Here is a 15478-nt window from a genome sequence, read left to right as displayed (position 1 = left end):
GCCTTTCGCGTGGAAGATACGGCACGCTCTACCCTGAACACACTGCTGTGCGTTCTGCTGCAATGCCGGTGTTGGCTCTCAGCGTGTAGAGTAGCGAGCGGCGCTTTGGGCCCAAGCCCGTCAGGGAAGGACAAGGACCGTGTGACTCCGCGTATATGAGGAACTCCGTGGAAGATATAAACCCAGCACAAACAGACACCTGGGCACAGAGAACAGACGGACAGGCAGCGCAGCCACATGCCGATGACGTGGGGTAGAATCGCACTCTTCAAACCTGTATAATCGTATTGACCGAGGCCACCCCGATACATTCAGTGAAAATTCAACAAACGCTTTCCCTTCCTCTAAATTTTGATGATACACTTTTTAACACAATGAACCCTAGGCTTTCTGTGAAAATAGCCTGTTTGTGTCATGTCCTGGAGACGGGAAGCTGCCAGGTGGGTAGTAGCCTTATCGGGGACACTTTGTAAGTTATATGGATGCCTACTACAGGCCGCACGGCTGAAACACCGCACAAAGTAACATCGAATGTCAGCTGTCGTTGGAAGAAAGCGGAAGTGGCCTGCTCTGCTCTGTGAGGACGTGTCTGGGACAGGTTGGGCCCAGAGAGCCGTCCATATTGATGCTGGCTCAGACAGGTATACTTTACTGGTATAACGTACCTCTAATAAGTTAAGATCCAGTGAGTATATTATTTCCCCAGCGGTTTCTAAGTGATCCTCCGTGTTCGGGTATATGTTACCTCAACCCTGAACGCTGGATATCAGCTCAGGGGACTTTGGTAGATACATCTTTTCCCCCTTTTCTTCCTTCAGCGCCTGCAGTCTGCATAATAACAGTCCTCAATAATGCAAAACGGTGCAATAGCTATTCTTCGGCAATGGCTGCGCCAGGCCCGAGCACCGTAATTTCCGTCTGGGATCCAGAGGGAATCACACTTCACACATTTTACCACCAGGTCATGGACTCGATTCGTCCGTCCATTTTTCTTCGTTTGCCACGAACATTCTAACTGTTGTATATTATCGGGCCGTCACATTTTCCTATTAAAATGCATATGAGAACATTTAATATTCAAAGTGGAATGGAAGTAAAAATTTTTTCTCTCTATTTCGGGAAAGCGTACGGTGGGCATTTGTTATTCAAGGCGAATATAAGGGAAAAAATCCCATTTACGGTGTGAAAAGAAAAGAGAGGTCCCAAGCCTGGGGGCCTCCGGTTACGGCTGGGGGCCAAGAGCAAACGGAAATGCTGGCTGTCCTGTGAGGTGAAAGGAAGGCAGCTACACTTGACTTTGACCAGACACTAAACGTCCTTTTCATGGAGGCCGCCGGGACACGTACACTTGTCTAATGGGCTTCTCTGTTCTCCATTGTCCTTTTCTAAAAAAATGAATTCTTTTTGAAAACGGTACACGAGTTTGTGACGCAGGCAGGCAGAAGGACTACAGTATGTGACGGAATGGTGTGTGCTTCTGGATGAGATCGGTCACTGTTGTTCAATATTTCTTTCCGAAGTATACTTGTGTGCACACAGAGACATGGACCCTCGATCTGAAACAGATCTCAGTACACATGATGCATCATCACTGACACGCTAACGAAACCATTAATCAGACGCCACCTGCAGCCAGGAAAGCGGCGAAAATGCTGGATGCCCAGCGCCCGGGAGCATGCGTGGCCACGGGGACAGGCAGCCACGGCCGGTGGGCAAGCAATGCCACATGGTCCCGCCAGACCAGCCCACGGTCTCAGCTCCTACACTCCCCTGCGCAGAACAGTGACTGAGAAAGAGCTCAAAGCACCAGACGCAGGACCGTTCATCTTCCAAAGCCCAAATCTCTGGAGAACACATGCCAATCAAACTAGACAAAATCGACTATATTTCGGAAGAAGATATATTTGAACAAAGGGTCAGAGAAATATGTTCACTTTCCCATGTTTGTACTTTCAGTGGCCAACGTAATGGCTTCCACGGGCAAGATAATGAACAGGGACCCACGAAATGAAAATTACAATCAGGACCACGTTATTTCCGAGTCCACGACTTTGGGGAAGGCGCTGGCCTGTTCACTGTGTGGAGAAAGTAAGCGAAAGACAGGCTTGACTACCCGGGAACCTTCAGAGAAGCGAACAGGGCAGCCCTGGCCCGACTCAGGGGCCTCCCTGCGCCTGAGCGTGTGGGGGCGGAGAACCAGGGTGAAACGGGACTTCCAGCGGGGCAATTTTACACACTCACGTAAGCCCTGACACTGCCTTCAAAATCTCTTTTGTTTGAAAGTTTGCGTCCTCCACCTGTACCACCTGCTTGGGCCCACTGGATGCCCAGCGTAATCCTCAATTTGGTGAATCACAAGCGGTTGCCATGGAGACGACGGCTCCATCGCAAACAGGATTAGGACTTCAAGTGAGGAACCCACAGCACCCCCACTGAACTCTTAACAAGCCAAATCAGGTTCTTATGCAAAAGCCTCCCCGTAATCAAATGTCGCCCCACCTGCATAACTTCCCTGTGTACGATTTTCCCCCCTTGGGTTTAGCAAAACGCACCATCGTGCGCTAAATTCCATTCTGCGCTGCGAAAGCTCATAAAACTTCAAGATGTGTTTGCGAGCGAAACACACTAGTCTGTCACAACCACCACCGAGAATCACGGCCAGGGTGTTGCTCAGAGTATTTTAGACAATCCAATAGTTTGTCCAGATTTAACCAGAGACGCTTTTCCAAAGCACACGATTCAGCACCGTCACTCTGAAAGCGTGCCAAGTCGGAGGTATAAAAATAAAGAACGTGCAACTGAGCCAGTCCAGCCAACTTGGCTCCTGAGGTGGCCGTGCACGAATCCTCGAAGCTGACCTTCATTACACAGAGACGGGTAGATGGAATGGTCCGTGGGGCGACATCGTAAGCTCCTCTGACCAGAAAGAGCATTTTACGGAATCAAGCACCACACCTAAACTTGCTCTGTGACTCCACCTTTCCAGTAACGGAGAGAAGGAGGGGACGAGAATCCACTCAGCGTCCACTAGGAGAGAGGACGCTGGTTACTCTGTGTGAATGCACTGAGGTGTGACAGTAATCTTGTCACACACACACACACACACACACACACACTGCCCTCCAAGTCCCATTTGTACGTGACTAGAAGGTTGAAAGAGTTGGCAAACACCAAGTGGACTGTGATGGGCGAGTTTCAGAGCAGGCGTGGAAACCCACACTCAGCCGCTCCACTGCCTGACTCCAAGGCGTTGCTGGAACGCCAGCCTGCGAAGACGAAATTGCCGGTCATTATCAGCTTGGCTCAAGTGGCCGTAAGCGGCTGGAGTGCGGCAAGCTCTTCAGAGTCAGAGAAGAGGCGCGGGGAAGAAGGGGGCTCCCCCAGGGGGCTTAGTGGCTGGCAGGTGAGCGGTCCGCAGGGTCGGCAGCCTCAGGGGCTTTGCTTCAGGCACGCCACTGCGGGCTCCGGTCACTCCTTATTTCCAGGGGCCACTGGCCATATTTCAGCCTCTCAGGGTCTTGGAGTTTCCCTCAAGGGACCTGAAGCAGGTAGACGTTGCACAGAGGGGAAGTCCACTGAAGATGCTCTCCTGGGGCAATAGGGATGCAGACTCCACAGCCCACCTCCCATTAGGCAAAGACCTAGCGAATGCTAAGCCACGTGTGACTGCTTTTAAGACCACGTGAAGTGATTTCCCGTGCAACCTCACAGAGGTTTTCATCGTCGTTAATACTGAGAGATAAAGGAATTTGTAAATTCAGGCAAGTGAGCGAATGGGAGTGTTTCAGGGGTAAATTTAAAAAAAAAAATTGAAAATGCCGTTCAGGAGAATTGAGGAACGGGAAGAGCATCCAAGCGTTCCTGCTTGTATTGGAAAAGTATCATTCTTTTTTAAAATTTGATCCTCCCCTGCTGATATGTTTATTGATTTTAGAGACAGACAGGAAGAGGCAGAGAGAGAGAGAGAGAGAGACAGAGAGACAGAGAGACAGAGAGACAGATCGGTTGCCCCCGTACACACCCTGACTGGGAATCAAACCTGCAACCTTTTGGTGCACAGGACGATGTTCCAGCACACGGAGCCACCGGGCCAGCGTGAAGGAAATACCGTTTTTAAGCTGCACACGACTGGCCCTGGGTGAGCACACATTCTCAGTGCAGGGTCACTGAGCCCACCACGGGGCACGTCTGTCTAAGAAATGTCATGATGGCGTCTGCCTGGCCAAGCCCTAGCTGCAGACTCCGGGGACGGGAGGGTCCGCGGGCACCTCTGCACCGTGGAGGGGGGCCCTGACAATGCACCCTGAGACACCTGGCAGCCTGGAGCAGACCCCAGCTGCCACCCAAGAAGGCAGGGTTCCTGGCTGGCCAGTGGGCACAGGAGGCGGCTGGCGTCGGCTCTGTAGTCACTGAGAAGAGGGAAAAGGTTCTCCCGTGGAAGCTTCACTCTGCACTGCAGAGGCCTCTGCCCCCAGCTGTTATGCTGGACAGGATGGGCCTGATGCCTTTGTTGCAAGGATCCTGGAGAGCAGAGCCATCACCGGATGACGGGCGGGCCGCCGGCTGAGTCCAACGTGCGAACAGGGGGCTTCCGGCTCCCGGGGATGACGTCTGAGTTGGACATGGGTCAGGTTTGCCTGCGGTCATGGAAACGGGCCATTTGTCTTCAGTTCCCTGTCACCCAGCCCCACCACCGCCTTCTGTCCGTTTGTTTTACGTGCCTCCAGGCACGAAGTGAACTCGTTTGGCGTTCACTCCCTTAGACACGGCTCGGTGTGGCCCAGAGCCCGTAGTCTCCCGTCCCGGGCCCAGTCCCACAGCCCGCACACGTTTCTTCATCCTTTTCCCGTTCCGTAGGAGGCGCCGGCTCTCCCCTCCATGAATCCGCACCAGCGATGAACCACGAAGCCAAGGTGACACTGCCGAATAATTTGGGCTTAAAAAATGCAGAAACGCTTGTGCTCGCTAAAACTAGGTTTACAGAGATGTAACCTGCACCCCCGACCATTCCCCTGTTTTCAGCATGCAATTCCGTGAGTTCTAGCATATTTATAGTTGTGCGAACATCGCCACAATGTAATCGTAGAACATTTCCTCTCCGGCAAAAACAACTCACGCCCATCAGCGGCCCTTCCTCACTCCTTCCTCCCCCTCCTGCCCCCGTGGAGTCATACGGGAAATATAGTCGTAATTGCACATAATACTCAATTTACCTTTGTAGCCATTTCGAAACAGTTCAGCGGCACAACGGTTGTGAGACCATCACAAACCTTTATCCGCAGAAGTCTTTTGACCTTGCAAAAAAAAAATGAAACTGTAGTAACCGTGATTCCCCATCTGCCCGAAAACACGGGTTTCATAGCGACTGAGAAATCCGCCCACGTTGTGGCACAGGTCAGCACCCCACTCCTTTTTCATGGCTGAATACTACTCCATCGCGTGGGCAAACCATTTTTGTCAACCGACGGACATCGGTACTGTGCCCACTCTGGCTCCTGTGAATAGTGGCTGCTTTGAACACGCATGGACAAATGTTTTCTCTGTGCACAAATGTTTTCCTTTCTTCTGGACAGATGTCTAGGAGGGGAGTCTTGGGCCAGAGGGGACTTCCATGTTTCACGCTTTGAAAAACTCGCTTTATCAAAGCAGCTTCCCCATTTTCTGATCCCAAACAATCTGTGATGGGGTCAGTTCCTCCTCGTCCTCGGCAAACCTTGCCATTGTCGTTAGTTTTAATTTTTCCCATCTTCGTGGCTATTTTATCATTGTGGTTTGTCGTTAGTTTTTATTTTTCCCATCTTTGTGGCTATTTTATCATTGTGGTTTTGATTTGCAAACCCTGATGGCTAATAATGCTCAGTATTTTTCCCTGCATGTTGAATTCGATTATTTATTCTTTCGTTATTGAGTTATAAGATCTGTTTATTCACATTATAAGTAAAATCCCGTAAGTCCCTTATTGGGTACATCCCTTCCCGTATTTTCTCTGTCCATTTTCTCTTCAGTTTCTGGATGGCCTCTTTTGAGGAGCCATTGTTTTTCTTGTGACATCATCCAGTTTTCTCTTTTTCCTACTGTCCCTTGTGAATTTGGTGTCCTAGCTAAGAGATACGGACTAACCCAAGGTCATGGTCAAGTATTCAGGTGCTCTCCGAAGCATCTCACAATTTCGCTGTGCAGTTGAGCTCACGACGCCTTTTGAGTTCAGTCTGTTCGTGGTGCGCTATAAGGGCCCGGTTTCACGGTTTTGTACACAGACATCCAAGACGGGGACCACATATATCTGATGTGGGAAATTTAGAGTCAGGACCTAGCTCACTGCCAATCAAAGCTCAAACGGAAAACACCTATTTCTGAATGCACGGATATGTTATATCTGTAGAGGCCGTGGATTCCACTCTGAATCCTAGCTTTTACGCTTTAACTGTCACTCCAAGTCGAGAGGAAGGGCAAGCAAAGATACAGATAAGAACTAAAACACGGCTGTAGATCTCCCCCACGCAGCATGCTCCACGAGATGCAATTCGTTGGTCTTTATCCAACCCTTTCCCTCCGTTGAGAAGGTGCGTATTCCAATTGACTCTCAAGGAAGCAAAAATAACTCGCCAAACACTTGCTTTGGAAGGAAGGAGAGCGAGAGCCAGCCTCTGCAAGCAGCGCTGAGCCCCTGCTGAGTTGGTAACGATGCGTTGGAAGAGCGAGCAGTCCTACCACGGCTTCAACCCGGCACACGCGTGGCACCCCAACACGGCGCCCATGCCACCGGACAGCGTCCCCTGTGGACGAGCTGAGCTGCCAAAGGCACTGCGAAAATCCTCAACGATGCAGAACGGGTGCGCGGTTCACGAAAAAAGATTACGGGGTGGGCAGCCATACAGACGCACGCACGTCTCATGCATGCACCCCCGTCTCACGTCTACTCCATGTGGCCGAATCGTTGTCTGACCTTCTGTGTCCACGGGGGACTGTCTTTGGGCTACATGACTGCAAACAGCCTGTCAGTGACTTTACAGTTATGATGTTAATTTGCAAACGATGAATAGGAAGGCCATGATTTCGCTAGGGAAGCTGTCGTGAACTGCACTGTTAGTCAACGTTTCAGATGCAGACATGCATATCTTTGCGGCCGCCCTGTCCGATAAGAACTCCTTGTAGACGCCAAGTTCAACAGCGCTCTGGCGGGCTGTTCTCCGCCGTGAGCCCACAGGCTCCTAATCACGCACAGCAAGGTACTTTCCCCACCAGACGCGTCTGAACCTCAAGTTTGCTCACCAAGAACCCGCTTTGCTAAATGCCATAAACCCCCTTAAATGGAGACGTGGCCAGTTCCGCTGCCATTTGGAAGTGCCCAAGTAATTCCACTCAGAGACCATCACTTTGGCTAGCAATATGCCACTGCCGTTTGGTTGTTCGGAGAATTGGTTTGACCACCGGGGCTGAACCGGCAGGTGCGGCCAGCGGGGGGCGTCACAAGAGAACGAGCACCATTGCCACATTAGAACGAGGGTTGGAATCACCTCTGCTCTCCCGCTTCTTCCTTTGTCCTCTTTTTCCTGGACGGGTCCGTTTCCCAGGTCTTTGTGGTTCTTCGATCCACACGATCACGACCTGATTCGGGCCGGGCGCAGTCACATCGCAGAGAGGGGCAGGTCTCCCGGGGAGGCACCAGGACACGTCCACAAATTCGGCCCTGCTTGCTTTCAGGAATCCCACACCCACGGAACCCTGCCGGGCATTTCCCCACATGACTTGTCTTTGCCGTTTTTAAAATAAGATGCCTTCAGACTGCGGGGTGCTCCTTTCAAAGTGACGTGTCCTCACTCCACGGTGACGGCGATGGGAGGGCTTTGATTCAGGGGGATACCCTGCAACGCAGCGGCACAGGCTTCCCGAGGAGCATTCAGCTCTGCCTGATCACAGGGCTGAGTCCCAGTCATTCTCTTCCCGAGAGTTATTCAGAAAGAAAGCCGGCGTGCTTGGTGAATAAAGAAGGTACAAAACAGCGGAAGATGCCACTCACAAAAGGATAGATGCTGTCGACATTCCAGCCATCTGAGGTGTCTAGCTCAGCCCCGCTCATGCAAACAGACAGGAGGATTGGGGGGAGCAGAGGCCAGGGGGGCAGAGGACGGGGTTCCTAGTTTCCCCCCTGCAATTCCTGGGGGTTCAGCCTCTGGCTCTGCGGTGAGCCCCGTGGACCAACTCTTTCTCTTCAAATGACTATGCAAATGCAGGCCCAACTGGCTTGTCTGCAGGGCCCAGGGAACAGAATTAATTAACGGTAATCAGACCTCCAAGGGAATGTGTGGATCTCAGAGAATTACCTTGCATTACTACCTGTCACCCACATTTACTGAGTTGTAAAACAGTTCCAGTGACTCCAGAAAGTGGGCTCTACGGGGGGCAATGCAGACTTTTATTTCTAGCCCATTTTCCCCCCACAGCTCCGTGTCCATCCGACAATGAGGTCCCAAGAAATCGCATTGTCACATCCAAGGCTGTGTTCACTTTGAATAACCCGCGACTCGAAAGTGAGCCTCGGTTATGTTTAGTAAATACGAGGGTGCATTCCCTCCTTCAGAAGTTATTCCCCATCAAGCTCCTAGGGTCATCGTTGTGAAGTGAAGTCTGCTGTGGGGTCTCTGCCCCAGGTTGTCCCTAGACCCTGCCACCAATTACTTGGACTGACCTCACTGGTGGCAAATGAATTTTCCTCGTGTCCTACTTTATACTGCAGGCAAGCTTACAAAGCAAGGAGGGGGAGGCAAGCTGAAGAAGGCTATTCAGGATTTAAAAGCAAGGAGAAGCACGCGGGTGGACAAGGATGGGCGGTGTGCTGCAGAACCTGATGGGCTGGTAACATGTCCACTAAACTTAGGGGGCTTGCACAGGGTGGCCGGGAAAATTAAAAAATAATAATATTTTTTAAAAAGCACTATCGAGGACAATCCCCTATGGGTTGGCTTGAAGCAATTGTTACTCCTTGTCTGATGGGGATTGGATTGAGCACCTGGGGAGCATTCTCAGCTCTACGAAGAGCAGACGAGCAAGAGGAGCACAGAAGGACTCTTGTCTCCAGGAACGCCGATCACGCCTCGGGACGATCCGTCGACTTCCCGCCCTCCCGGGCACGGGAGGCGGTTTCCCTCCATCTCAACAGTCCTTTCGGGATGTTGGCCTCTGAGTACGACTGTTATTTCAAGGACTTGTGAAATGTGTGGCTCACGCCTCAGAAACGAGTTAAAACCCATCTTGAACGGCGGTTCATCTCCTAGCTGTCTGAGACTCATGATTTTTACCTTTTCTTTGAAAGGGCTCCTTTACCAGGCATTTTTCATAGAATGGACTTATGTTGAGGTTAAAGAAAAAAAAAAAAAAGGCTTGCCGAGGAAGATGTATTGACAAACCTACAGCTACCCAGTTGCCCCTAGAGACGTACTTCCCAATTTCCCCGAGAAAACGATGACAAGATGAATGTCCGACTGACGAGGTTGCTCTCTCGTCTCGGTAGAAGTTTCTGAGTTTCTGACATTTTCCATTTCCTTGCGACGCAGACTCAAAATGGAGCTTGAATGTCAAGCTTGTTAGAAATCCTGAGAAACGATCGGTAACGTTGGTCGGCGAAACCGGTTCCGCTTTGTCTGGGGCTGTGGGGCCCGAGTCCCCTTTGCCGGTGTTCGGGACATGGGCCCCGCCCCAGGCACCTTGGCATATGGGTAATTTTGACGCTGAAGGAGTCTGAGAAAAAGGCAGGAGCCGGAAGGATGCTCTGCCCTGCCCCATCTGCCCCCTGTCCCATGAAACAGGTAACAAATCTCCTGTTTGTATCACCAGAGACGGGGGTTTGGGGCTGAGACATCCATGGAAATAAACATGCTGACACTAACCGTCCTTGTCCCAGTGATGCCCCACGGCCCAAAAAGGAGTAAAAGCTTCCTGTTTGGCCACTTCTTTGGGGCTGCGACCTCGTATGTGCTTCCTGGGCATGCTCTCTCTTAACTCTACGTCTGTTTAACCTTCACACTTCACGCCCACAGAGGGGGCTGGAATGTTTCCCCCTGCCCAGGGGTAAAAACATGCTCAGCAACCAGGCTCCAAGTCCTCGAGCGGTCTTTCTCTCGTCCTCCCCAGCAAGGACCAGACAATGGCGGCCTCGGTACCAGGTTAACAACCGAATCCTCAGCACATCATGTTAAAAATGATGCACCAAACGCCTCTTGTGTACCTCATGGCTGGGCAAAGGGTGTTTTCTCCGCACTTGGTCTAAAAACTCTGCATTGCCCTTTTTATCAGGTTCTCCTTCTCGGAAAGCCACCTGCATTAGTGCCCTCGTTCTCCGTGGCTACGGATGTGCAGGGAGGACACGATGCTTGTCGTCTCGTAGAGTCCGCTGGCCGGGAGTCCCGCCATGGGCCGGGCAGGTCTCCGGGTAACCATGGCTGTGGCCAGGACGTTAGTTCGAGCTGTGTTCTCATCCACAGGCTGGCTTTTCTTCCACGCTCTCTCTGGCCGGTGGCAGAATTCGTGGTCTTGTGGCTCCTTTCTGCAGGGCCAGTGAGAGACGCTGTTGTTTCAAGCCTGTGGCTTCTTTTATTTTATTTTTTTTAGGTCTTTTAAAACATTTTACATTGAGTTGCTTGGGGTGATCTTGGTTGATGTTAGTTAGTTCTCTCCCTCCCTTGCCCTTCTTCACGATGCTGTAAAAAGCCCCAGCTCTCCGGCAGACCTGCAGGAGCGACGGACGGGGAAGTGAGCGCTGGCCATTTGGAAAGCTGACCTCCATCGAGTCCTCTGCGCCTGGCGAGGACAAGCTCATCCTTCTTGCCACGACTTCTTCACTCACCGCCACGCCCCCCGGCAACTCTTACTTTGTCCGGCATCGGCCACCTGTCTTGGGGAGATGCAGGGACGGACCCTATTTCCAGTTTCCCCTGGTTAGCCAGCGGAGTTCACAGTTGACTTAGTTGTCCTAAGATCTGCACCTGGCCACGGCCTTGAACGTGGCCAGGTGGGCGACACTGCCCTGTTGCACTGGGAAGCCTCTCCAGGTGTGCTGGGCAGAAGGCATCATCCTGGGTCACCGCAGCTCATCATGACCGGACATGAAGACGGACCCTACGCCCTTCTCGGACACTTGGATGAACGCGCTGACTTACAGAAGCATGGCAGGTGACCAGTGCCCACTTAACTAGGCCAGCGGCAGCTTAGGACTGGGGATTCCTGGCCGGGCTCTCTCCGCAGGTGTGCCAAGAAATGACGTGTTTAAACGAGGAAACAGGGAGGAGGGACGGGCGTTCTGTGGCTGGGGGAACACAGAGGATGTAGAGGGGGTGCTGCCTTCAAATCCCTTCTGCCCCCAAAAAGACAGAATCAGGCTGGCTGGCTCCTTGCAAATAATGAGGTGAGAACGAGCAAAAGAGACAGACAGTGAAAATGCTCCTCTTTAACCTAATTTTATCCCTCCAGGAGCTAAACCCAGCAGTAACAGGTCTATATACTGCTTTTCTCCCGCGGCAAAATGTAGGGCTTTGCCTTTTCCACGCGCCCTGCTGTGGGGCTCTCTCCTGGATGAACCCCATCCGTTGTCGGAACAAAAGTGTCCTACTTACGCGTGGAAGCACATCTGTTTCCATTTCCTGTGTTTGAACTATTTTGGTAGCACCCTCCTTGTGTGAGGGAGCCCCCTGGGCTATTTCAGACAAATAAAAATTGCACCTGGCCGTCGGGCCTTGAAAATATGAAAAACACCTTCAGCTTCTCTTTTTTATGGTTAAAGTTTATCACAGTCTCTCTCCCTCCCTCCCTCCCTCTCTCTCTCCACAGTGACCACGAATACCTAATACAGACGTTTATAACATAGAGATGTTACTTTCAAAAGATACCACATTTCTTGAGAGTTGTCTGAACCCCCAGTGTTTATGCAAACGGCTTTACACAGGATCAAACCATCACACAGAGTTAACACGCTCGTTGAACAAAGGAAGATTTCGTCTCTGCAGCCAGCAGTTCATTTCCAACCTTCCCATCTTGCAGGCACCCCACCCCCATCTGTGTTTGGGCACAGGGCGACGCGGGCATGTCCCGGTTTGCCACATGGAAATCCTGTGTGCCAACAGCACCCCCCGGGCTGCGGGGGCGCTGGGGCTTGGTGATGCTGTTTGGAAAGATGACACTACCCATCGTTTTCACGTTCCTTTTTCTGCGTTCTCCCCGTGGCCCCTACGCAACCCGTCTGCTTGTACCTACGTGGCTCCCACATGTCCCTGCAGCTGACACGCACCCTGTCTGTTGTCCCACCCAGGGAGAGCCCCCGTCGGGGTCCAGGGACCGAAGCAGACGTAGAGAAATCGGTGCCGATGGGAGGAACAAAGAGAGAAGGTCCACTAGCCCAGCCCTGACCGACAGATAGAAGTTCACTTTAAATAGACGCATATTTACACGGGGTCCCCGGCTTCCTCGACGTTAATCACATCCGCTGCAATGTCCCTTTGGCTGTCTCAGGTGACACATCCCCTCCTGGGGGATCAGCATGTGGACATGTTTGGAGGGCTGCTACTCAGACTGCCCCCTGGCCCTCGCTCGCTGTGTTGGTCCGCAGAGAGGCCCAGATGGCCTGAGTTCCGACAGCGCTGTCGGAACCGATCGAGTTTGCAGCACAGGCTCGTGCTAGCCTCCACACCATGCCCCTCAGCCTGCCCCCCCCGAGCTCTTCTCTGTGTTGGCTCACCCTTTTCTCCACTTGCTGCCTCTCTTTTTCTCAAGATCCCACACGTAAGTAAGACCATGCAGTATTCGACTCTGTTAGTTTGACTTATTTTAATTAACACGCACGCCCTCGGAGTCCGTCCACGTCGGCACCAACGGCAGGATTTCCTGCGTTTTTATGGCCGAGCGCTACCCTGTTGTGCGGGTCTGGGCGTATCCCGAGCAGCTCACGTTGTCTCAACGCTTTTGTCTATTCACGGACACTGCGGTGGCTGCCACAGGTTGGCTACTGGAAGTAAGGGGGCAATGCACGTGGGCGTGCAAATATCTCTTTGCGTTCGTGGCTTCACTTCCTTCAGATAAATACCCACCAGTGGCATTGCTGGGTCACAGGCAGACACTACTGATGAGTTTGTGAGGTCTCTCCATTCTGCTTTCCACAGCGGCTGCCCCTGTCCGCACTCCCACCAACAAACAGCACACGAGGTTCCCCTTTCCCAGCGTCCTCGCCAGCCCCTGTTGTTGGCGGATTCATTGATGACAGCCACTCTGACCGGTGTGCGATGCTGTCTCCTTGTGCCTTTAACCTTCATTCCCCTGATGCCTAGTGATGTGGAGCCTCTTTCGATGTGTCTGCTAACCATCGGTATGTCTTCTTTGGAGGACTAACTGTTCAGACATGTGACATATTCTTCAATGTATTTCAGCTCGTCTGGCTAACTCAGGAGAAAGACGAACTCACTGCTTTTTCCGTTGAAATGCCTCGCCCTGCCGCATAAACACGAACGGAAAGATCTCTCTCTTTCGGACATGGGTGGCCGAAGTGGTACGCTCTCATCCAGAGCCCACTTCCAAAGGGAGTGTTTTAGCTTTCTACGTGATCTTCGCTGAGCTATTTCCCCAAGGCGAGGTGCTATTTATACATCCCTGACTCATCTTAAACTATTTTTTTTTCTGGTGACGCCAAAGAAAAGAAAAATGCCCCAAATATCAGCAGAAGACTGCGAATGCTAGCACGCTGCTGATGCTCAGCGTTTCTGACCTACAAAAAAAACACCAGTTTCATGTGGGCCAACCTGGAAATAACCCCTTCTCTGAAAACTGGCGTTTTGGTAGCTTGCCCTTTCTTAGCAGGATATGAACTGACAGAGATGAAGGATGGATATTTCACTTTCATTGTCTGAAGAACTGAGTTATTGATCTACTCATTCCTTCAATGACGTCTTTTTAAAGATTTTATTTATGTATTTTTAGAGAGAGGAGAGGGAGGGAGAAAGAGAGGGAGAGAAACATCCATGTGTGGTTGCCTCTCACGTGGCCCCCACTGGGGACCTCGCCCACAAAACCCAGGCATGGGCCCTGACTGGGAATTGAACCGGTGACCCTTTGGTTCTCAGCCCGTGCTCAATCCACGGAGCCACACCAGCCAGGGCTCCTTCATTTAAGTTTCATGAATATCCATTGGGTCTCGGTAACTGTGGACACTGTGGGTACAAGACGGGAGGAAACACGGGGCAGGCGTTAAAGACAATATTCCGAGAGGTCCGATTCGGGCACGTTCTAGAAGAGGGGAGACCTCAGGACCGTTAGCCCCATGCCAGACCCCTCTAGCCCTGGCATTGTGAAATTGCAATTATGTCCTCAAAGCATTTTAACAGCCCCCAAAAGATACGGCACCGTTTCTTTTTCATTCCCAGGTGAAGAGACAAACTTCAGGGCTCCATGAAGACATTAGGCTGGACGTGAAAGAGAATGTGTGACAAGAAAGCTGGCCCTTGTCTGAACACCCATGAGGGGCCCGTTCTCCTGGGGAGGGTGGGTTCCCACGTGGGCCCTTTCTGAGCACAGGCAGGAGACCATTACAGCTCAAGGATTTTTGCGAACTCTGTGTTTCTCCTCCAAGACATTCCCTTTTTACCCCCGCAAGCCCATGGAAGCAAAATAAAGATACGGAATAAAGCCCTTGCACAACAACTGTGATGAACACCGCACAGGCGGGGGGTGCGAGATCAGGTCTTTGGAAGGTGAACCTGGGGTGTCTAGAGGGGTGAGTACATTTGGCAAGGCCACAAGGATAATGACCCTGCTTCGGAAGGCGGTTCGGGGCTGGCCTCATGCCTCCAGCTCCTCCTTTTCTGGGGGGTGGAAAGCCTTAACGATGATTATTCTACTTTATAATGGGATTTCATGGCTGCCTAACTGTGTTTTGATTGTGCAGGGTGAGGGCTCGGGGCTGTAATTGGAATTCCTTCTGACGGCAGACCGCGCCACGGCCACACGGGCCCGTGATTCCTTCCGACGCCCGCAGTCTGCCCGCGCTGATTGGGAGGTAATGAAGCAATCTATATTTAGCTGTCTTGCAGAGGTTTTTATTTTTGGCTCCATGGGAAGTATACATTTTTTTTTTCCCCTGCAGCAAATGCTGCTCCCAGCAAAGGCGTACGATGGGTTTCCCGGGGGAAGGTACCTGAAAGCCTTCCACACGTCTCGTCACATTGCCACGGCCCCCACCCTCACACGCTGATGGAGGGTAAACTCAAGGGCGCCCCGTGTCTGCGGTGTCTGTTCCAATGCCATCAGATACTTGGGGGAGGGAACAGTCAATACCTTAGGGGATTCTCCCTCTTAGACGCCGGGCAGGAGACATTTCTGGGCAAACAGGGCCCACCTGGGGAGCCTACCGAGCCCAGCAGGTTAACATACCTACTGCAGAGCCCCCACGGCGGACGTGTAGGGCCCCATGGAAGGCTATGAATGCCTCGAGTCCCCGGTT

General features: G+C 51.9%; 1 protein-coding gene across 2 annotated transcripts in view; it reads right to left on the bottom strand.

The window, feature by feature from the left end:
• Nucleotides 1-15478, bottom strand: part of PUDP (pseudouridine-5'-phosphatase) — a 208348-nt gene that overhangs the window by 107171 nt on the left and 85699 nt on the right. The gene's annotated exons all lie outside the window — the stretch shown is intronic.

Source organism: Desmodus rotundus, chromosome X (assembly GCF_022682495.2).
Source record: "Desmodus rotundus isolate HL8 chromosome X, HLdesRot8A.1, whole genome shotgun sequence".
Classification (NCBI taxonomy): domain Eukaryota; kingdom Metazoa; phylum Chordata; class Mammalia; order Chiroptera; family Phyllostomidae; genus Desmodus; species Desmodus rotundus.
The sequence above is the reverse complement of the archived record's forward strand: the minus strand, read 5'-3'. Positions and strand labels throughout refer to the sequence as shown.